This window comes from Euprymna scolopes, chromosome 10 (assembly GCF_053919585.1).
Source record: "Euprymna scolopes isolate OS-2025 chromosome 10, ASM5391958v1, whole genome shotgun sequence".
Classification (NCBI taxonomy): Eukaryota; Metazoa; Mollusca; class Cephalopoda; order Sepiida; family Sepiolidae; genus Euprymna; species Euprymna scolopes.
This window is the reverse complement of record NC_136491.1, coordinates 14,348,886-14,374,943: the sequence shown is the minus strand read 5'-3', so window position 1 is coordinate 14,374,943 and position 26,058 is coordinate 14,348,886.

Sequence of the window (26,058 nt, the reverse complement as noted above, 5' to 3'; positions counted from 1 at the left end):
TAGAATAATACAAGCTCTTAAATTAACACTGAGACTTGCTATTAATAGCAACAGCTGATATTTTGAAAATGAGACCTTTCCGACCATTGGAACAAAAGAAGCGGCCAGTTTGGCAGTTTATAAATATCATAAGCTCATCACATGTAAAACTCTGTTTAAATGTGACGATACGTTCTACACGCTAGTTACACGCTGGATATGCACAGTATGAGAGTAAAGCGGTTGATTGACCTATGGACACATCATGGCGGGAAGTAAATGTCAAACCAAGACGGGGGTCGGTTGCATTGTTTATCATGGGATAGATTGATATGCACACCGGAAGCTGTGTAAATGTTATAGTTATGAAGAACTGTAAGTAAATATTACAGCTCTGAATTTTTGAGGTGAGGGTTGATTATTTGTGTTATTTTGCATTGTTCGGACTACTGTTCTCATCTTGAGTGTTATTTTCACAACCTTAATTCAATTATCTATCTATCTATCTATCTAATTGTCTCTTTAATTGTCTATCTATCTAGCGAAGTAAATAACAGATTGAATTCTGGGAGACAATAAGTTCAGTGAACGTGCAGGCGCAGAAAGGATCAAAGGGTAATGTTGTAACATGTATCAAACTGAGTGATCGTTGAGTTGCACCGGAAGGTATGAAAACGAAGACCGGATCTGACGTGCCAAGTGTCACGTGTTCCGGTTTGCACAAGCATAGTCGAAGTTGGTTTCGAGAGGCCAAAGAGACAAGATGGATTAAACAAGTCTCCCCAAAAGGGAACGATATTATCAAAATTGAGATAGAGAAACCCAAGCAAAATATCGCCATTCACTCCAGTTCTGCTGGGCGTAAATAGAGAATATATATATATATATATATATATATATATATATATATATATATATATATATATATATATATAAACATACAGTGTTTTGTGTCTGTCTTGCATGCGGCTTGTTATAACAGAATCCAGCTCCCCAAGACGTTGGTGAATACCCCAGGAGGAGCAGCAGAAACAGGTATGTCGTCATGTTTGTATATTATATATGTTTTGACACACACTCACACAAAATGCAGACGTTATAAAAGCGCTAAATAAACCCGTTAAATAGAGCAGTTAAATACACAAATAGGTAAGTGACATACATCTTTTAACGGCTTTTTTTCTCCAGAACTGATTGTCCATGGAACACAATACCGCAGAGCTACTTCCTAGCTGACTATTTCATGGTCGTTTTCAAGTCCAACGTAAAGAAATTCTTTGATAAGCCGTCTTCTAAAATGCAATTATTCCTATCCAATTCCCACCACCATCGATCATCATGGTGTTGTCTGACCTAACACCCATTATTAACCCTTATCCTTGAGTGGAACTCTGGCCTTGGTAAGTGGTGACTCTATAGCAAAAAAGTAAACGAAAATGTTATACGGAAGGAATTATTTCTGTGGCAGAAATTTGGACGGTGTGCAAGTGAAAATGAAGAGTTTGAAGTTCTTTGAAGTGTCTTAGGTCGGCCAGTAGTTATCGTCAGGTGAAGATCGTCCAGTGGACAGGCACAGGATAAAGATAGGGAGAAAGAGAGAAGACAGAAATATGAACTAGACCAAATACATTGAGGATATTGAAAAAGCTGCTGCAAGGAAAGTGGGTTCCCTCTATCGTGCTAGAAGAATACTCACACCTGAGAGTATCTTGTACCTCTACAGAGTCACTATTCGCCCATGCATGGAGTATTGTTGCCACATCTGGGCGTGTGCATCTATTACTAGTATCTTCCTTAGATAGAGTAAAAAAAGAGTCTTTAATCTAATATCGCTGTCACATCGTGCAATGTTGCATCTCTGTGCCTGTTTTATAGATATTTTAATGGAATGTGCTCTGATGAACTCGTTGCACTTGTGCCCCCTCGACATACATATCCCCAACAAACCCGCTTAGCAACAAAATCATACCCATTCACTATTGAGGTGCCTAAATGTGAGAAAGCTTTCTACTTGAATAGTTTCCTTCCTCAAACAGTTAGACTTTGGAATTCCCTTCCTCCTACCTACTTCCCTGACTGTACTGATATATAGACGTTTAAATGTAACGTAAACCAACATCTTGTTTAATTTTTTCTATGAATGGTTCCAAATTGTAGCCCCTTATGTCCAGGTGGCGATGTGCTTTGTTTCAGATGAAGATGAGTAAAAAAAACAAAAAAAAAACAAAAAAAAACAAAAAACAAAAAAAAAAGATGTGTTTCTTCGATGCTGCCTAGATTCTTTTTGCTCACTGACCGTAATTCTCAAAGTGGATAAAGAAGTTCATTGGGAGACAGATTGAATCAATCCGCTCTGCAAATTAATTCGTCAGTGTGTGGCCAAATCGCGGCCATTGATTCGTGAGAAAAAGTAAATCTGGCTACAGGCCTCCTCATACCTCAAGATCTCTTTATCACCGTGTACAAAAGTTGATGATACAGGCACAACATTTTAAGGATTTCAATTCTAATACATACTGATTAACATTTAAAAATATCGAATTCTAACTTAGATGCAGTTTAATAATACCAAATGTTTCCCCGACTGTACTGGCATGCAGAAGTTCAAGTGTAATGTAAACTGACATCTTGCTGCCCAGCTCTCCACATAGCACCCCTACAAATTATGTCCCAGAGAGTAGCCCTCTTACATGAAAATGGCACTGTGGCCCGTTTGGGTTGAAATGCAATAATATGAAAAATGACAATGTAATTTTAAAATTGCGCACCCATGTACACTAATTTAAAAACTGCAACGCAGACACATACGAAACGTTACATTAATAATGCCATAAAAAATACATTAACAGATAAGATCAACGCTACTGTTAATATATTTCAATCAACTTGGCCTGGATAACCAAGTTTTTCCATATAAAAGTTGTATCTATAAATTGTAAATTAAACACAGTGACCGCATTTTCATATTTTATTGGATCGATAATATAAAAACTAACAAAATGTATTCATGCAGTTGGATCAACAACAGTAAATATTTTATTTATTTTTTATGTTTGATAGATGCTGTCTCCTCCACTTATATTACTTTTATTATCAAGCGTTAAAATCTTCAGTTAAACTTTAACATTTTTAATAAAAAAAATGTCGAATTTCTGATATGTAATTGATAAAAAGTTTGCGGAATTTCGTCGCTATTCGAAATTGTAAAATGTACCTATACAGATGAGCATAGGTAAGCCACATGGTCAGTACTAAATGGGTGACTATTTTGGGAACATATGTGTACTCTGCTTATCTCGACATTGTTTCCGGTCGTTCTGAACTTATTCCTCCTACTGAAATCACGCAGCGACCATTCAGGAAAGGTGTGGTTGAGATTGCGCAACCCTTGCTTTAAAATTACACGCGCAGTTAACCTTGTACAACATATTAATTGTTTTCTCAGACGAAACGGGGGCGATATATATATATATATATATATATATATATATATTCCTCCTACTGAAATCACGCAGCGACCATTCAGGAAAGGTGTGGTTGGTTATTGCGCAACCCTTGCTTTACAATTACACGCGCAGATAAACCCAACTAAACCAGAAATAGGTAGAATTAGCAAAACAATACTTTCTAGAGTAAACAAACAAATCAAACAAGACCTAGAGTTAAACCAGTGGGCAAATACTACCGAAGCAATCACCTGGTTTAAAAATATAGAAAACAAAGATTAATGTACGTTTATACAGTTTGACATCATAGACTTTTATCCATCGATATCCGAAGAACTTTTTAACATTGCCCTAGAATTTGCTGAGGCATACACTGATATATCCTCGGAAGAAATCAACATCATTAAAAAATGTAGAAAATCAGTTCTAATAAATAACACTAAGCAATGGATAAAAACTAAAATGAAAAATTCGTTTGATTTGGCGATGGGTGCCAGGGACTCTGCAGAGACATCAGATCTTGTGGTATTATTCATTCTAGATACCCTCACAAGCATATTTGATACTACGGATATCGGCCTATATAGAGATGACGGACTAGCTATAATAAAAAAACTCCAACAAAGTCAAGGGAGATCACTTTAAGAAAATCATACACAAGGAAATGAAAAAATTAGACCTAACAGCAGACGTATCAGCTAACATAAAAATAACAAACTTCCTGGACGTCAAACTTAGATAAAAACACATATGAACCCTACTTAAAAGATAACGCTACTCCAATATACGTAAACCCTAAGTCTAATCACCCACCATCAATTATAAAACACATTCCTAACTCGATCGTGAGTAGACGCAGTAATAACTCAAGCGATGAAAATGCATTTAACAGGTCAACCAATATCTACGAAACAGCCCTAAAATAGTGGATACAAAAATATCGATATCAAATATAAGCTACAAAACACCAATAACTATAATAAAATTAAAAATAGAAAAAAAGAACTATAATTTGGTATACGGCCTCATACAATACAAATGTTAAAAACAAAACTTGGCAAGAAATTTCTAGATTTTATTGAAAACTTTCCCGCAACCAACCCCTTACACAAAATCATCAATAAAAATACCTTAAAGTTATCCTACAGTTGTTGCGAAAATTTAGAGAGGATAATTAAAGCACATAATAACAAAATATTAAATTAAAACAATGTAAACAACAACAAAATAAACAATAAAAAAGTAGTCACCATGACAAAAATAAAACTAACACTAGCAGAAATAATAATAATAATAATAATAATAATAATAATAATAATAATAATAATAATAATAATAATAATAATAATAATAATAATAATAAACCCCGGACAAGCACAACCATACTATAAATAAAGATACTAATAACGAACAAGATAAATGCAACTGTAGACACCGCACACTTTGCGCAGGTCAAAATAAATGTCTAACCAAAAGCGTAGTTTATCAGGCAACAATATTTGCGAAAGAAAACTCGAATAACAAGAAATATTACGTAGGCATGACTTCCTTAGATTTCAAAACCCGATACTATGACCACAAAAGTACATTCAACAATAAAAAAAACACCGTATAAAAACAACACTAGCGAATACCCTCACAAGCATATTTGATACTACGGATATCGGCCTATATAGAGATACTGGGAACTCAAAGAAAGCGGACATTCGCCGGTAGTCAAATGGAAAATAATAAGACAAGCTACCACGTGTAGGCACCTAGACGGCCCATGTAAATTATGCCTTCATGAAAAATTTGCTATCCTTTACTTTAAAGAACCCCAACATCTATTAAACTGAAGAAGAGAAATAGCAAATAACTGTGTTCACAAAATAAAATTTACTCTAGGATAGCGATACAAAATAGTTTTAAAACTAACAAAAACAATAGAAAATAAACAAATCAATAAATGTAATAAACATGAATATACATAAACGATCACACATATATGTATGTGTATATATATGTGTATATATATGTGCATATATGTATGTACACATATATATATTTATATATAAACTAACAATAAAAAACACTAACCTAGTTTTAAAACAGATCCTTTGTCCGATAAAATGCATGCCCATTGGCTGATAGGAAGGGGCGCGGTGGATACTAGAAAGCTGATTGGCTAACTAAAATCTCAATAGAAGAGGAGCATATAAAAACGATAAACAACCATAGAATTCGCGCATAAACCTGAGGAGTCCCAGAGTGGATGAAACACCGAATATTCAGTGTAGCTTAATCGCCATATAAATTTTATAAATTACTAACTAACTCTACCCACGGATTGAGCACTTTTGAAGTAAATACTTAAAGTTTACGCATAAACGTATACTTTCGTATATTAATTTTATGTGAGTAAATTAAGTAGTTATATATATATATGTATATATATATATATATATATATATATATATATATATATGCAGAAGGTGGACCCTACTAAAATAACTTCATTATTTAGAAAAATTAATTTAGAAATATTAATATTTTTTTAAAATCATGTTCACCCCAAACACGGCATATTGCCACTTGGACGTTCGTCTTCAAACATCTAGAGGCTTTTAAAATGAATGAGTAGACTTTTGTTGATAAACATGTTTGTCGAGGGTACGCCCGTCGATGGGGTCCAAGTCAGATGAGTTCATCATATCGTATTGTAACATGGAGAAAAAAAGAGACATTTTTACTATTCTGTGCTTTTATCCAAAAATATAATAAACGAAAGATACAGTAACAATGAAATTTAACTTAATCATGCTATTTAAAGAAATTTAAATTACATATTAAAACAAGTATATCTTCTTTTCAGAACGTTGAATACTAGATAGGAAAAAGCAAATTCACACAATTTTTTTATTTCAATTCAAGCTAGGTTGAAAAGCCGCCGAAACAGCTTGCGATATCAACGAAGCGTTTGACCTAGGAACCACTACTGAACTCACAGATCAATGGTTGTTTAAGAACTCTCGTTGTGTAAGATAATAGTTGTGTAGAAGTAGTTAATTATCTATCTATCTATCTATCTATCTATCTATCTATCTATCTATCTATCTAATTATCTATCTATCTATCTATCTATCTAATTATCTATCTAATTATCTATCTATCTATCTATCTATCTAATTATCTATCTATCTATCTATCTATCTATCTAATTATCTATCTAATTATCTATCTATCTTAATTAGATCTATCTATCTATCTAATTATCCATCTATCTATCTGTCTATCTATATATCTATCTAATCATCTATCTATCTATCTAATCATCTATCTATCTATCTAATTATGTATGTATGTATCTATCTATCTATCTGTCTAATTATATATTTATCTATCTATCTATCTATCTATCTATTTAATTATCTATCTATCTAATTATCTATCAATCTATCTAATTATCTATCTATCTATCTATTTAATTATCTATCTAATTATCTATCTATCTATCTAATTATCTATCTATCTATCTATCAATCTATCTATCTAATTATCTATCTAATTATCTATCAATCTATCTAATTATCTATCTATCTATCTATGTAATTATCTATCTATCTAATTATCTATCTAATTATCTATCTAATTATCTATCTATCTATCTTATTATCTATCTATCAGTCTATCTATCTATCTATCTAATTATCTATCTATCTATCTAATTATCTATCTAATTTTCTATCTATCTATCTATCTATCTATCTATCTAATTATATGTCTATCTATCTATCTAATTATCTATCTATCTATCTAATTATCTATCTATCTATATAATTATCTAATTATCTATCTATCTATCTATCTATCTATCTATTTATCCAGCGACGAGTGGACAACAGTAATCTAAAATCATGTTTTGACAAGCATATCAAACTCTCTGAACCGGACCAGAGTTACGTATCACATGTCACGTGTTCCAGTTTTTACAAAGCATAGGTTGAGTTGGGTCCGAGATGCCGAGAAAGACGAATGCACTAAACGGGTCTCCCCTCAAAACAGAGACATAGAAACACCAACAAGCCGAGACGCCATCGATCATTCCCTTCTGCTATGACGACTATCTGGTAGTGAATAAAATATATAAAATGTTACAATGTCATGATCTCCCCAAGATGGTTGAAAAATCCCGCAGAAGGGATCAGCAGCAGAAACATGTATGTAGTCATGGTACGTCTATTATTTGTTGTGAAAAAAGCACCAAAACCACTAGATGGCTCGCGGGCCATTAATATAGACATTTAGGACAACAGTCCGTTATACAACAAACGCCAAGTACATAGATACATGCATATGATCCGTTTATTAAGATATATACTATACAATTTAGTGATAAACATATGTTAATTTGGTTTCAGTATATACACATCTACCCCCCCCCAATACACAACCTATGTTAATTTGGTCACCATGAACTTCTGTGACCTCAAATCGCAGATTTAAAAAAGAACTGGGTTACCAAGAGAAATAGACAAACAAACAAACAAACAAACAAACTAAAAAAACAAAAAAAAAAACAAACAAACAAACTAAAAACAAACAAACAAACAAACTAAAAAAGTAGAATAGATAGCTTTTGAATTAGACTTTTAAAAGAAAGGGGAAAAAAGACAAAGAAATTCATGATAAAAAAGGCTATAAAAATGTTATATGTGCAAACTCTTGGAAAAAATGCGATATGTCGGCACAAAAAAGAAAAAGATAAAATTAAATGTCGAGAAAAAAAAAAAAGAAAATGTTGAATTAAAATTGGCAAATAATTATTGCTAACCGCCAATCACGAAAATTGTTATGAAAATATTTAGAGTAAATAAGGCCTTAGCATATGTAAGTGTTGCCATTTTCTTTTTACATGGAGGTCACCACTTATCAAGGCCCGGAAGCCACTCGGGGATAAGGGTTATTGTGTATACAGTAATCAATGGGATAGTATCGTAGTAACCGTTAGTATTGGGTATTTGATAAAGTGTCTTACTTAAGGGGGCGATTCATCAGGAATTTGTTTATGTTGGACTTGAAGACATCCAAGTTGTTGTCAGGTGGGAAACAGGCAAACGGAAACAGACGTGAACTTCTAAGAAAGAAGCTTTGTTCATGGAATCTACGTTTTGATTTAGGCACAGATAAAGAGTGGGGAAAATTACTGACAGTGATTTCAGCTAGACGGGATGTTTTTCGTGAAAGATTGGCGAGGGGGGACCAGAGACTGGAGCTCGAACGAGCACTTGCCACGGAAATAACGATAAAACAAAGACAGGCTCGCAGCGTCTCTTCTGTGGGATAAAGGTTGCAGGAAAGAGAAAAGGGCATCCCCCACTAAGCCACAAAATCTATTTTGTACTCTGCCAACGCAGGATAGGCTGTCTTTAGCAGCTTCAGCCCAGATGTGGCAGCAGTACTCCATCCTTGGACGTACTTGGCTTTTATATAGATAATTGCAGCAGTAGTGAGATATCTTTGTATAATTTGTATTATTATTAATACTTGACGTTCGTTTTTGAGAGAAACAATGGAAAGTTTCTGCCAATGTGAAATTTTCTTTTCTTTCCAGCTTAATTGTGCTTGTGTTTTTTTTTTGAAGAATTATTTTTTGATGACAGAAAAATATATTGTTAATTATATGTCAACAGATATAAAGTGCGTAATGAAATTTTTATATGTATAGTAATGTAGAATAGAAAAATGAATTTTTTTTTTAGATTAAGAACAAAAATAAACAAATGTATAATGTTTTACATGGAATTGTAAAGAAAAGGAGAAATTACCTCAAGAAAAAGTTAGCGTAAACAAAAACAAACACAAAATTCAAGTTTTTTGTTTGTTTGTGTATTGTACAGTTTTCATAACGTTTGACCAATCGTCCCCAAAGTGCGTCAAATATCAGCAGTGAATTTAGACTAGAACATCTAGATCAATGGTCAACTCCTCACATTAAAAATTGGCCTTGTGCCTAATTTGCTCGGTGGGGGAGCAAATAAATACCATCTAGATCAATGGTCAAGTTCAAGATAACGTAAAAGGTGAAATCCACACTTTTGGTGATAGAGACTCACTATAAGGACCATATTGTAATCAATGAAGTCCCGCATCTTATATGTCCATTATCTCAGAAATAACACTAAAAGGTTCAGTCACAGTCTAAATATTAGCCGTATTTTAACCTCACATTTTTCAAGATTTGATATAGAGCACTGCTGCTCATCGACGACAGTAATCACCATTAAAAAATTCAATTTGATCAGTAAAAAAATAAATAGTCTTGGAGTTATTAACATTTCCGTGTCATAACTTTCTGAATATTTTGGTCAATCCTTACGTTTCCAGGTGGAGGTTTGTAGTTTTACAACTGAGATGTATTCTTGTTGCAAATGTAAAATCTTTTTATTTAATGCTTTCTTTGGTGGATAATAAGTTTAGACAAACCACATAATACTTTTTGTTAATAAACTATTTTACTCTAATGTATATGCCCTTATATAAATAAGACAGATTCAATAATTGTATTGTATGCATTGTACAATAACATTTTATAATGGAAAGACAGTTATTTCTCCTTTGTTTATTTTCTCTGCGTCTGTCGCAAACATCGTAATTTTTAGTTTGGCTTTGTGAAATATTTTCTGAGTGCTTAGTAATCATAAAATCTATTCGTTATGACATATTTAAGATGTTTCGCTGTTTGACAGAAGGTAAATTTCTATTTAAGTGTATAACATTATGTGTAATGGTTATTTAGACAGGAAACAATTTCAGAAAATTAGCTTCATGACGTAAAAATTTATATATATATATATATGCATATATATATATATATATATATATATATATATATATATATATATATGGGGAGAGAGATGGGGAAGGAAAGAGAGAAAGAGAAATATGAGCTAGAAAGGCGTAATATGGCAGTGTGAAACAAACGTTTGAAACAGCTGCGGCGGTCTTAAAATAGTAATTTAGGCTTCCATAAGTAATAGTGAGTTATTGACCAGGGAAATATTTTAGAGGCAGTTTATTTATCAATGAAAATGAAATTACCCGTTTCTTAATGAAACTTTCAATTTTTAACTATTCCAAATTCAATGGATAACGAGCATAGGTTTCATCAATAATGATTATCTTTGACATCTATTATAAAAATTAGTCGTGTGTGTGTGCGCGTATGTGTGTGTGTGTATGTGCGTGTGTGTGTGTTTGTCCAGTAGAAAGTACAACCTACACAAAACACAGACAAATATTATAATTCTTTTTCCTATTGCGTAGAATACAATATACAACGTTTTTCCAAGTCACATTTAGCAACAACTAAAGTCTCTCTCTCTCCTAAGATTTTGAGTACGCTATGTAATGCGGCAAAAAGTGGTTGGTTAATTTCAATGCATACAAAATCAACCTTCTGTCTTTACACCACTAACGCTATGACCTCCATATTGCCACAATTAATATAAATTACTCCCGTCTATACAAAAAAAGGAACACTCTGCTCCGACAAGGTTTCGGGGGCGACCTTCACCCCAGATCTAAAATGGAAGACGTACATTAAATCTATTATCCTTCTACATCTCCAGAAGCTATCTCACTCCCGAGACGATCTTCTACATGTATAAGCGTCAAATACGCCCTAAAATTGAGTGTTATTGCCACATCTTGGGAGGAGCTACCCGGGGTACCCCATCCTACCTTGACATAGTTCAAAACCAGCTTCAAAACTTGGTAAACGATGCCTTTTTCTCTTCCCTGCAGCCTATGTCCCTTGTCAAGTGCTCATCTGAGCTTCAGTCAACCTCTCCCCTTCCCTCCAAACTTTCGCATAAATCACTCGTACAGCTACGACCACTGCCAACAAATTCCCTCTTTATCAACATCCAAATCTAAACGAAAATTTTATGAACAAAGCTTCTTTCTTAGAACTGCCCGCCTTTCGAACTCTGTTCCACTGACGTGTTTTCCAGCTGATTACAAGTTAATGTGAACACATTCTTGCTATGATATTCTCTTGAATAGACCAATGCTACCTAATTCCCCCCAAAATCTATGACCGAACTATTGTAGTACCGATTATTTTATATTCATTAACCCTTATTCTTGAGTGGCCTCCATATCTTGATAAATGGTGACAGGCAGATATATCAAAGGCCTTTGATAAGGTATGGCATAAAGCCCTACTTCACAAGATTTCCAGCTACCGTATAACTGGAAAGGTTTTCTCAATTATTAAATCATTTCTCTCTGATAGACTCATAAGAGTAGCGGTTGCTGGGCAGACATCAGAAGCCCACAGTATTAATGCTGCAGTCCCTCAAGGGTCCATCCTGGGCCCAACTCTCCTTCTGATCTACATCAATGATCTCTCAAAACACATACTTAAATCATTCGTTGACATCTATGCTGATGACACGACCATTTATGGCAACACATCAAAGGCCGTAAATGACCAAGTTCCCCCGGATTCTCTCTCTGATCTTGAGCGCGTTGTAAAATGGAGGAGAGGTGTCTGGTTACTTTTAATGCATCAAAAACCAAGCTTATATCTTTACATCATCAACGCTCTGATCCACATCTGGGATCAATTGAAATGGATGGCTCTTGTCTTGGGGAGGCTCCATGTTTTGACAAGCTTCTGGGATTGGCCTTTACTCCTGACATGAAATGGAACACGTACATCAAATCTGTTGCCAAGGTCGCTGGAAAAATGGTGTGATCCTTCTACCGTCCCAATAGAAATCTCACTGCTGATGCAATTCTCTATCTATATAAAAGCCAAGTACGTCCAAGGATGGAGTACTGCTGCCACATCTCTTTGACAGGGTACAAAATAGACTTCGTAGCTTAGTGCGGGAATGCCCTTTTCTTTTCTCTGCAACCTCTCTCCCACAGAAGAGACGTTGCGAGCCTGTCTTTGTTTTATCGTTATTTCCATGGCAAGTGCTCGTCGGAGCTCCAATCTTTGCCCCTAAATCTTTTACGAAAAACACCCGTCTAGCTAAAACCACTGTCAATTATTTTCCCTACTCTTTATCTGTGTCTAAATCAAAACGTATGTTCCACGAACAAAGCTTCGCCTGTGGAACACTATTAAGTTTCCCACCTGACTACATCTAAGTCGTCTTCTAATCCAACACGAACAAATTCCTGATAAACTGCCCCCTTAAGTAATCCAATTGATCAAATCTCCATTACTAAGGATTATGACGATATTATCCCATTGATTACTGTACACGCAATAACCCTTATCCCTGAGTGGCCTCCGGGCTTGATAAGTTGTGACCACCATGTAAAAAATAAAACAAAATAAGAACTTGATTACCGATACTGAATGGCAAAATGAAAACAATATACTCCAGTGAAATGAATACCGTGTTCCAAATTTCGAGCAGATTCATTCCCTAATTCAACAAGATACAACCGCAGAAGGTCGGAGATTACATCGGTCGAAATATTGCGAGCATAACATTCATAGAGTAGTCCAAAGTAATCCAGATTTAGGACGATGTTAGAAAGATTTGAGTTCATATATTTCGTTCTCAATATGAAGAAAATATACACTAATCAAAGCGTTTAGTGCTATTTTTTATGGAAATCGCGATGTTAGAGAGTGGCCGAACTAAAGCAGTAAATTATCTATCTATCTATCTATCTATCTATCTATCTATCTATCTATCTATCTATCTATCTATCTAGAATTGAGCGGACAACAGAAATTTGAATCGCCATGCTTTTACAGGTTGTCAAACATGGCAATCTATGGCCTGGACAAGTTTGCACCGAAAAGTATCCGAGCAGGTGACCGGACGTGACATGTCGCATGTCACGTGTTCCGGTTTGCTCAATCATTGTTGAGTTGGATTTGAGATGTCAAGAGTGATAGACGGTGAAAATGGGTCTCCACATGAAGGGGAAGAAGTCTCTGAATGGAGGCGTAAAAGAACTACCCCAAGCCACGATCGTCGATCACTCCTCTGCTATGATAAATACCTGGCTGGGAGTAAATAAAGTACACACACACACACACACACACACACACACACACACACACATATATATATATATATATATATATATATATATATATATAACGCCTTGTGTCTATCTTGAAGCGTTCTCTCTGAGCAGAATCCAGCTCCATAATGCGTGCCACATTAGTACAGTCGTAACGTCATCAGCTTTAAAATGTTGGTTTTTATTCTAACCGATGGCAACTAAATACATTTTTCACTTTTGAAATCACGACTCTATGATAATATATACGAAATCGGAAAAAAATTAAATTATCATATTTAAGCGTATTTTACGCCCGGGTAAGGTAGGGTCCCCCAACGCTAGTCTAATACATAAAATGCACTATGTCTCTCTGTCTCCATGTTTTCAAACTCAATCTCTACCGAAGTTAACAGTTGCAGAGCGGCGTTAGGGGCCTTAAATGATTGGATTTTTTAAGGATCCTTCTTTTATGCGTCTTAAGCCAGTTAAAATAGTTTTCAACGGGTCAAAAGTGGTCGAAATTAAAAAATCGGTATACATTTTGTACATTTTTCTTAGTTCATTTTTAATCGGTTCGTATGTGTATCACGTTGGTACAGTGGTAACGTCGTCAGTTTTAGATGCTAGAGTTTTGGTTTCGATTCTAGCTAATGGCACCCAATTACTTTTTATTCTTTTGAAATCATGACTCTGGACGAATTAAAATATCATATTTAAGCGTATTTTACAACCGGGCAACCTCCTGCTAGTTATTTAAAACTAGTTTATTATATAAATGTTACCTGTCTGTTTAAATGTATGTATGTAAGCATGTTTGTATGTCTGTTTAAAACTTTCGACAGAGGCGATGGTTTTCACAAGATCGGTATCCTTTTGAAGATCGACCCTTCAAACAACAAATATCGAAAAATGGACCAAAAACATTAATTCTTTCACCCTCAACTGGGCACTTTTCTACAAGAACGGTCGGTTTTTCGTTGACATTTTTGCAAAGTCATTCAGATCCGGCGTTGGATAAAATACAGTATTTCGACCCCAAGTAACATCACAATCGCGGTAAGCGCATCGATAAAACTGATTATTTTTTTCACCTCTTTTTCCTATGGCGCGTTACGGGTTCGAGCTTGCTTACTTCTCCTATTTTTTGGGGGGGGACTCGCAATTTTTTTTTCTTTTTGCTCAACCAACACCCTTACACACACCTCCGCTTTCCAGCTAGTTATTATATATTTGATAAAAATCAATAGAGAATTGTCTATCTATAATATTAATCTTATCTGTCTGTTTAAATATATGTATGCATGCATGTATGTATGTCTGCCTAAAACTTTCGACAAAGGCGACGGATTTTCACGAGATCGATATCGTTTTGAAGCTCGACCCCTCGGACGACAAATATCGAAAAATGGGTCAAAAATGTTAATTCCCTCACCCTCAACTGAATACTTTTTTACAAGGAAGGTCGTTTTTTTTGCGTTGTCATTTTTGCAAATCATCGTATCGATTGGAATGACTTTACTTAATTTTAACGTTCCGGACTCCCGGTCGCGTCATGGAGTTAGCGGTAAGATTTCAGTTTTTTACACTTTCTCTTCCGCCTTTAAGTCACGGGTTCGAGCCTGCCTGCCTACTACCACTTTTTGTGTGTGGGAGAGGCCCAACATACACCTCCAAACACCTGGGAAGCGTCAGGCACCCAGGCTAGTATAATCATAAATAAGAAATATGCACGAAGTAAAATATTCATGCGTATTTTACGACCGGGCAACGCCGGGCAGCCTGCTAGAATTATTTATAGAAAAGACTGTGACTGAGATTCGTAATTGATGTGACCCAACAAAATATAATGGCTTATCGACTATTCAAGCAAAAGTATAGCTTTTTCTTGTTATTCGACTGTTTCTTCAAGGCTTTGGAATGAATTTAGTTTTATAACCTCATCTAAAAGAATGAAAAAAAAAAAAATTAAAGAGTGACTCGTACATTAGAAAATACCGTTTATGTTGTCCGCCATATTGTATGTTGTAATCTTCCCTAATGCCTTTCTCCGCTAACGACCACGTGACATTTCCTGTTTCCTTTCCGTCGGTTCTGCCCTTGTTTTCCTTTCCTCTCTTTCTCTCTCTCTCTCTCTCAGCTTGGACAGTGACAAATAAATAGTCGATAACACGGCTTGCGAAGGTAAAACATACTTTGTGTCACAGAAATAACGCTTCTGTTTCCATAATATTCCAGAGTTAAGTGTGCATCTTTCTGGAGCATCTTCTCAAAGAATGACGCCAGCGCATCCGGAATAGGATCTATCACGACCGGAAGTGTTCAAGGCGCATGTGAAAGAAACCCAATTTGATGCCGATGTCACTTCCGGTGGTTTTCATGCCTGGAGATCCAGTTGCTATGTGTAATATAACCAGGGGCGATGAATTAGAGGAGAATTATATAGCCTTCTGCAGGCTTCGTCCAGTTGAAAGCCCTGGCTGCTGCCTTTTAAAATACTATTTCAAATCATTTATCCGTTGGCTGATGTGGTTTTGCAAAAAGAGCTCACACAGCGCAAACTCTCTCTCTCTCTCTCTCTCTCTCTCTCTCTCTCTCTATATATATATATATATATATATATATATAGAGAGAGAGAGAGAGAGAGAGAGGGAGAGTATATATACATATATATATGTATATATATATTTATATATATATATATAAAATATTCCAAGCTTCCTTATATATATATATATATATATATATATATATATATATATATATATATATATAAAATATTCCAAGCTTCCTTATATATATATATATATATATATATATATATATGTGTGTGTGTGTGTGTGTGTGTGTGTTTGTGTGTGTGTGTGTGTGTGTGAGCCTCTTTAAGAAACCCGTTTCTTATCGTTGAGCACTTTCAGTTAAATTAAGTCAGTCAATTTAGCTCTTATGCATAGATTATCATATAATGATTAGATTACTCTGACTAACGTAAAAAAACATTTAAAAATAAAATATTTAAATTTCAACGTTATTTCACGTAGTTAACGATAGTCGAATGGATACGGTCCTTGCTAATAAAGCCAGAGATGGTTTTTTTTGCTGGGTTAGAAGCTTTCGACTGGTGTTAATCGCGACACCCTGCACTGAAAATTTCTGAAAGGATGAAACACTAGTGTCTCTAGGTAATTATATATATATATATATATATATATATATATATATATATATATATATATATAGAGAGAGAGAGAGAGAGAGAGAGAGAGAGAGAGAAAGAGAAAGGCAGAGAGAGACAGAGGGAGAGAGAGACAGACTGAGAAACTTAATTTTGTATTAATTTAATTTAATTATTGACAATTACGATATAAAAAAACATTTCAGATTATTTTAAAACTTAACAAAACATACGTTCTGAACGTATATACCGTTCATTGGATAAAACACGGGAGGGTAGAGCGGTGGCCCTTGATATATCTAAGGCTTTTGACAGGGTATGGCACAATTGTCTTCTTAGGAAAATTAGATCATATGGAATCACTGGAAGAATTCATAATGTAATTAAATCCTTCTTAAGTAATAGAAAAATCAAAGTTGTCCTCGACGGACATACATCCAAACAATACGACATAAATGCGGGAGTACCTCAGGGGTCTATCCTTGGAGCTCTATTGTTCCTGATATTCATAAACGACCTCCCTGATAAAATTGATGGGTGTATTTGCCGATGACACCACTCTCTATAACAGATATGAGGGGAAAACAAATGAACACATATCCAAGGCAATGGCAGAAACACTAGAGGATGACCTCCAATCCATAGTGGAATGGGGACAAAAATGGTTGGTCACATTCAATGCTGCTAAGACTAAGCTTGTTTCCTTCAATAACTACAAGAAACCTTCTCTACCACCAATAGCAATGGCCAAGAACACATTGCCTGAAAGTACTTCTTTTAAACTCCTCGGCCTAACGTTTACAGGGAATATGAACTGGAATAGATACATTGAGAGCATTGCCAAGGCTGCTGCAAGGAAGGTTGGCTCCCTCTACCGTGCTAGAAAACTACTTACGCCTGACAGTATCCTATACCTCTATAAGGCAACCATTCGCCCATGTATGGAGTACTGTTGTCACATCTGGGCTGGTGCATCTGCTGCTTGTCTCTCGCTCCTGGACAGGGTTCAAAAGAGAGTCGCCAACCTGATAGGTCCTGAACTGTCATCTAGGCTTCAACCTCTGTCCCATCGACGAGATGTTGCATCCCTCTGCCTGTTCTACAAATACTTTAATGGTGAATGCTCTGACGAACTGCAAACACTTGTACCTCCCCGACGTAACTACCCTCGACAAACCCGACAAGCTACTAAGTCTCATCCCTTTACAGTAGAGATCCCTAGGTGCAAGAAAGCCTTTTACTTCAATAGTTTCTTCCCCAGAACTGCGGGTCTTTGGAACTCCCTTCCGGGATTCTGCTTTCCCAACTGCAATGATATGCAGAAGTTCAAGTGTAATGTTAACAAACATCTTTCTACTCTTCTCCCTTCATAATGACCCCGCTAATTAAGTCCCTGATAGTAGCCCCCTGTTTCAAAGTGGCACTGTGCCTTGTTTGGGGTGAAAATTGAATAAAAAAAAATATAGTTTTTGAATTGTATGATTTTAAAAATTATAATTGGAAGGATTGATGAGTTTGATTGTAATAGCTAATAGATTTTAATTATGTATGGTTTTCAATTCGGGTCAATTGATTAGTTATGATAACTGGCCAAAATGATCAATCGTTTAGTTTTTTTTAAGCTTAGTTTAGTTTCGTATATACAAACATGTATAATAGTTTATAATTTGTTGATATTATTTTCATAAGTATATATACAAAAATTTCATAAGTATATATACAAAAATTAGAATGAATAAATTTACAAATTATTAAATAGACCATTTTGGTAGAAGATTCATATATTAGTTAAAATTGTTAGTACGAATAGTTGGGTTTAATGACTTTGTTTGATAAAAATTCAATATGGCGTAATGGAAAAATATAAAGATAACTGCAGCTTCTCTTCCAATTTTCGGATTTTTACCAAATCAAATCACATTTCAATTCCTTTTGACGGATTGATCGTTACTATTTCTTCTGATGAGTTAAGGTCATAATAGATTCACTGATTGATATAATAATTAAATGATTCATTTTGTGCTACGAAACAGATACTGTCAAAAATTGTATAAGTCAACTGAATTAAAGGAATAAATTATAAGATGGTCAACATCATGAATTTTGGAATATAACTTTTTGTCATTTATTCTCTATATTGCTCTGTAATTACACTGGGCTTCTTATATAAGGATTTATATATAAATAGAAAATATATTTCTACAGAAATATATATATATATAAGGAAGCTTTCAGTATTTTGTAAAATATATAAAAGAAAAGCAGTTAAAATTCCTAGGAATATTAACTAAGTTCAGTATATTGCAGAATTACTACTTGTATAGTCCAACTCACTGCTATAAAATTCACAACTGAAAAGGAAATCCAGCAACATAATGGCCGTAAAATACGCATAGATATTTAAATTCATGCAGATGTCTAATTTATTATTATAGATGATATTATTATATATTATATATTATGTATTATATATTATATATTATATATTATATATTATATATTATGTATTATATATTATATATTATATATTATATATTATGTATTATGTATTATGTATTATATATTATATATTATATATTATATATTATATATTATGTATTATGTATTATATATTATATATTATATATTATATATTATATATTGTATATTATATATTATATATTATATATTATATATTGTATATTATATATTATATATTATATATTGTATATTATATATTATATATTATATATTATATATTATATATTGTATATTATATATTATATATTATATATTATATATTGTATATTATATATTATATATTGTATATTGTATATTATATATAATATATTATATATTATATATTATATATTATATATTATATATTGTATATTATATATTATATATTATATATTATATATTGTATATTATATATTGTATATTATATATTATATATTATATATTATATATTGTATATTATATATTATATATTGTATATTATATATTATATTATTATATATTATATATTATATATTATATATTATATTATTATATATTATATATTATATATTATATATTATTCTCTTTTAATTTTTACCAAATACAGTATAGAACGATAAAATTGTCGCATTTTCGTTTGATAAAAACAAGTTTTCCTCATTTGTTGCAAACCACCTACTAGTATGTTGTGTATAAATCCCAAGACCAAGTAAAACCTTCTATCATGTCTTAAAGTGACACAATGTTTAACGAGCGAGATCGGTGATGTGCCACTGTACAACTCATGCTCTCTACCGATCCAAGTTATGACAACAGGCACCCTCAAAACGCAAATCCGGACGGTTTCAAGTGAGGACCACACCATGTCACCTTACATATTCGAAGTAAACACTTAAGTATACCTGGATGTGCTGAAGAGTGTGGTGATCCCCAGGTGCAATCAGGGGATCGGTGGCAGATTCTGGGTATGGCAGCAGAACGAGGTGCCGGCTCACAAGTCTAAATAGATCCAGATTCAGCTGTAAGAAATTCTGCAGAAATAAGCAGGCTTCTCATTGCTCGGTTTGACCGCCCACTTCATTTTTAAGCCTATCAGTTTGCTTGTTCTTACTAACTACCGAAGTTATTCTTGGCGCTAAATTTATCTTTCGATACCGCCAATTTTCACACAGGCAACAGGTTGAGATGGACGTACGAAAACTCACTCGAGGCTTGTAGCCTCAAAACAACTTTGTCTAATTGAGACGTTCTAACGCCCTAATGTGGGGCGAAATGGTATTTTAATTTGCAAACACTAATGCCGTTATGTTGGGCGAAATATTATATTTAGTAATTTATTTGCTTCCCCACTGAGCAAATTAGGCGCAAGGCCGTTTTTTTTAAATGTGGAGAGTGATGGGAGGGTGGAATAGTTCCCCCGAGAGGGAACTAGATAGTGACAATTGGTATGAAGGGTTACCCCTACATTGACCAAAACTGATTGCTCAAGAGCAATAGTCTGATATGTGGGGTTGCCCACCACATATAATTTTGATTGTAGTGTCTGTTGGTACTACACTTTTATAACAGAAAAAAGATCTTGGAGCCAAATCCAAGAAGGAAAAAGGCGAATCATTTTTCTGTTTATTTGTGAAATATTATATTAAAGGTTCACTGTTGTTCTCTGTGAATTGTCTTTCATCATTACATAATGTCTCTCAGAGACTTTCATCATTTCATATGTCTTTCATCATTTCATATGTCTTTCATCATTTTATAATGTCTCTCAGAGACGAAATTAAGGTCTACATTTTGACCTGCCCTTTGTCCGCCACTCGGACGGTTATGTACAGTGAACCACATGAGGACTGCCGGTTTAGCAGCATTAATCTTTAGAAACTCATCGACCTGTTGCAGCTTTTCTTCGTCAGCGGAGTTTTGTATCCAGCATTACGCGGAGGTAAACTATGAACTGACCAGGTTCAACGTTGCTTAACTCCAGTGATCCAGCGGGAACCGGTGTGTCAACGTGATTATGCTGTATGCCAGACAGTACTAAATGGGTGACCATTTGTAACTTTTAATTGCTGTATGTGCTCTCCGCTTATCTCGGCATTGTTTCCAGTCGTCCTGGTCTGCTCCTTGTGCCGATTTAGGAGAGGTGTGGTTACAGATTGCGCAATCCTTGCCTCACAATTACACGCGCTACTGCCCCTACAGGAAGTATCCTTTGTCTTTCAAAACTGAACGGCAGCATGGATGGATAAACTATGAACTATTACCCTCTCCGGATGTTACCAGATCAGCCCGGCAGATAGCTAAAGATGACATATCTTTTGCAATTTAGATCTTTTTACTTTAATAAAATTTACGTTGAAGTTTTAAAGTGAGCCTGTCGTAATTTCTGATTGCTTTCTTTCATTCTGCCAAGGGCAAAACCGCTGTGAGAGAATATTTCACACAGCTTTAGAAGGAGTGCTACAGCTTCAGAAGGAGTACCCTCCTCTTACTGGCTCCCATCCTATTCCGACCTGAACCCGCTGGACGACTTCGTTTAGTCAAACGACGACAATATCACCAACATGACCTCCCACAACACCAAAGCCAGTCTGATCGCCGCCATCCGCCGAGTATTCGCTGAGCTTCCGCCGGCGCTTGTGAAAATGGACTGCTCCCTGTCCAAAACTCGTATCGAGGCGGTGATTGAGGCTGAAGGCGGCTACATTGAATAGATGTCAGCTTTACTACCTAATCAAGTTACCTGAATTGATTTTTTCAATAAAAGTTTTGAAATAAAGTTTTAGTGTTGTTTTCTTTAGGGTGACACTTTTATCACCCCACTCTGTATATAATAATGATTTCAAAAGTTATAAAAAATATATGGGTACTTTCCGCTAGAATCGAAACCAGAATGTTTGGTGCTCCGGCCTTCGTCGTTTACGTAAATTGTTAAATAGAAACGGATGATCACTTGTTTATGATGTAGCTGTTTTGTAAATAAAAACATATTGATCTGCCGTGGAAACTACGACTTCCCGAATGACAAAATATTGGCACAATCAAGAGTGACAAATAGATAAGAGGAAGGAAACCATATTATAGAAACTCAAAAATTAAACAAAAACAAACAATACATAGCCTATATAAGCTTTATTGTATTTAAAAAAAAAATAATAAAAAGAAAATGAAGAGTTTAAATTACTAGGGATACCAAATTAAATTACTAGGGATACCAAATTAAATTACTAGGAATACCAAATTATTCATATAGACTTAGCATTTGCATAAGCGGAATCATCTCGATTAAAAATAAGAATTCATTTACATAAACAATAAAAAACTTAACTTAAATTGCTAAATATTAGATTGACGAGAGAGTTGTTGCGGAGTTTAAAATTTTAATTTCGAATCATGTATTTCCAAATAAGTTTTCGTTATAATACCTTTACTTTATATATTATTTTAAAAGAGCGTTTTTAGCTCTATCTAATCCTTTAAATTACGATCGTTTAAAAACAATTATGTCTTTTAAGGACGTTAAATACAAGATGGAAAAAAGCAGACACACCGCCCGGAGTTATTAGCTTGCGGAACTAACCTATGTTATATACTAATAGACTATTCAAATCTCAATAAATACCGGAATACTAAGCCAAAAGATGTCAGCCAATCTATGGTACTCATAATGGCCTGGTGGCTGAAGTGTGGTGTCTGCTTAGATACTGCACTCAAATTAATTGTCCTTAGTCAATAGGAAACCTTTCTTTACTAAGACAATTTTATTTTTACAGAATACCCCTTTTGAGGGAAGCTGGTTATCCCCCACATTAAACCGATCTTGTGTCACATTTTGTTTCGTGGGAAACAAATAAATAACTAGTTTGCGTCTGTTACAACGCTCGGCTTAAACCGATGATCGGCGGCCTGATCCATGCTTGACGGGAATTCCCAAGAATCCGGGTCAAATTATGCAAGAGTACCGAGATTTTAATTCATGCGGGTTTCGTATTTATTATAGAACCAATTCTTTATTGATTATTATATTGTACCCAATATATAGTAGTGATTTTGAAATTAATAAAAATATTACTTGGGTGCCATAGGCTAGAATCGAAACCCAAATATACAGCTGTCTTTATTATTGTCAGAGTCACCTCCACACTTATATAAAAGGTAAAAATAAAACGTCGTTTAACCTATAAATATATATTTGCGCACGTGCAGAGAAGCACTTACGTTTGCCATATTCCAATTTTATAAATTTTGACCCTTAGCAGTTATTTCTACCGGCTAAAAACCAAAAATATGGCCTCTGTATATCAAGTTTCAAGCCTGTATATTAAAGATTGATTGAAGTGTTTGGAAAATACCATTCTTCAAACTGACCAAATAGCTAATATCACTTATATATATATATATATATATATATATATATATATATATATATATATATATATATATATATATATATATAGGAAGAAAGCTACGTTGATTTCTACTGTTCTTTTGATGATGTAGGCGCACATCGGCCGATTTATCATTCAAGTAGAATCTCTATGAATAAGAGATCTGCATTATGCAATGTTTCTCTTTCCAATAATACGACGTCTTTTTAAGTAGGTAAATATATGAATATGATATTGAAATTCGAATTGAAACAGCTGATCAACCGCCAGAAATAATAATAATCAGCAGAAGTACTTGAAAATCACAACATCTTAAGGGACATGAACGTACAAACAGATAAACCCAACCAAGCAAAAAGACCAGATGCCATAATAGTTAACAAGTCGGAAAAGTCCAGCCAGATTGTAGATTTCACCATGCCAACAGGCCACAGCGTGTATATGAAGGTGATATAAGAGCGGAACAGATACACGAAACTGGCATAAAAAGTTGAAAAGGCTGTGGACGAAAATGAAGACAAGACCAATAAGACTAGGAGCGTTTGAAACAATTCCGAAAACTTTGAAAAAAGAATGGGAGAAATTGGAATTAGAGGGATGACTGAGAAGATACAACGGATAACGATTAAGAAAAAGAACCCCTTTAATACGGAGACTAATACACATGAGCTACAGGTGCTGGAAATATAGAAACTACTATAAGAGCAAAACAATGGAAACACCACATGGAATCAATAAAACTGAAACTGTAAAATTTTGAGTTACCCTCACCCATCCAAAGTGTGAAAATAAACTGACACCACACCAATTAGTCGCGGACAGTCAAGGAGAATGGAAATACCGGGGAAAGAAAGCACTAACGAGATTTTTTACTGGATGAGTGCGAAGAGTGCTCGGCCCTTGGGGAGACTTATTGACACTTAAATTCCAGTGAGAACCATTAGTCGCTGCCAACGAGGAATCAATGTTAAACAGCTGTTGTGATAACGCAAATTTATTTGCAAATATTTTCAGAAGAGGTGGAGAGTACTGGAAATATGAGGATATTTCTTTTCACTCACCCTCCAGGGGGACACTACAGGTTTTTCTCAAAGAAATCTTTGATGATGACCTGTGTTAAAACTCGTAGTGAGCTATACTACTACTACTACTACTACTACTACTACTACTACTACTACTACTAATACTAATAATAATAATAATAAGCAGCAGGAGGAGGAGAAAAAGAAGAAATAAAAGAAGAAAAAGATAGATGAAATATAAGACAAAGAACAACAAGAACAAGTAACGCCATACAAAAAAAAAAAAATAAAAATACATAACGCACACCACAGAAAAGCTAATCAGTCACTACAAAAAATGAACAAGGCAGAATAGAGAAGCTAGTGATAAGACAAGAGAAGAAAAAAAATGTGAAGAGAAACAGCTACACGAACAATTCAGAAATATGCCAAAGCATGAGACTCACAAAAAGCTTTGAAATGGCTACGAAAAAAACCCACCTAAACAGAGTATTTGAATCACTAATAACACCTGCACAAGATAACGCGATTAGAATCAACTATATCAAAGCAAAGATCGCCAAAAACACAAGAAAACAGCAAATGATGACTTTGTGGAGAAAGAGACGAAACGATAAAATCACATAATAAATGAATGCAACTAAATTACCTAAAGAGAATATAAGAATAGACAATATTTAGTAGGGAAGGCATTACATTAGGAACTATGCAAACAACCGCATCTTGAACACCAGGACAAATGGTACAAGCACAAACCAGCAGCAGTACTTGCAAACAGAAATCACAAAATCCTAATGAACATTAAAAGTAACCAGCCACCTCTTTCTCCATTGTACCACGTTGCTCAAGATCAGAAGAGAAAATAAGAGAGAACTTGGTCGTTTACGGTCTTTGATGTGCTACCATAGATGGTAGTGTGGTCAGCATAAATGTCTACTAATGATGTAAGGATGTGATTTGGAAGATTATTAATGTAGATCAGGAAGAGAGTTGTGCCCAGGTTGGACTCCTGAGGGACCCAAGCATTCTGATTTCTTCCCCTCAATAACTTATCTTATGAACCTATCAGAGAGAAATGATTTAATAATTGAGAAGACATTTCCAGCTATACCATAGCTGGAGATCTTGTGAAGTAACCTTTATGCCATACCTTATCAAAGGCCTTAAATATGTCAAGAGCAATTGCCCTAGAGAGGAAGCCTCCGTCGAGAGATTCACTAATCCTATGCACTTATGAAACAAACACATGAATGCAACACTGATGCGATTCGATAGGGGCTGAACGTTGGCTGACAGTGCGGTCTACCAAAGATGGAAAATCAAGTACACTAGCCCATATGTGGCAGCCGTTATAAAGATTCATTATTAAAATAAGTTAATATATCACCCGTAGGTAAGCGTGTCGGTTCATCGTGCGTAAATGAACACAGTCCATCTGATACGACTCTATCTCAATGGCCGATTCAATTATGACATCTGGTTGTGAATTCCATACTTGAATTTAGAGCCATGTTTCATTTCAGAAGAGTTTATAATGTGTAGGTATTCTTTAT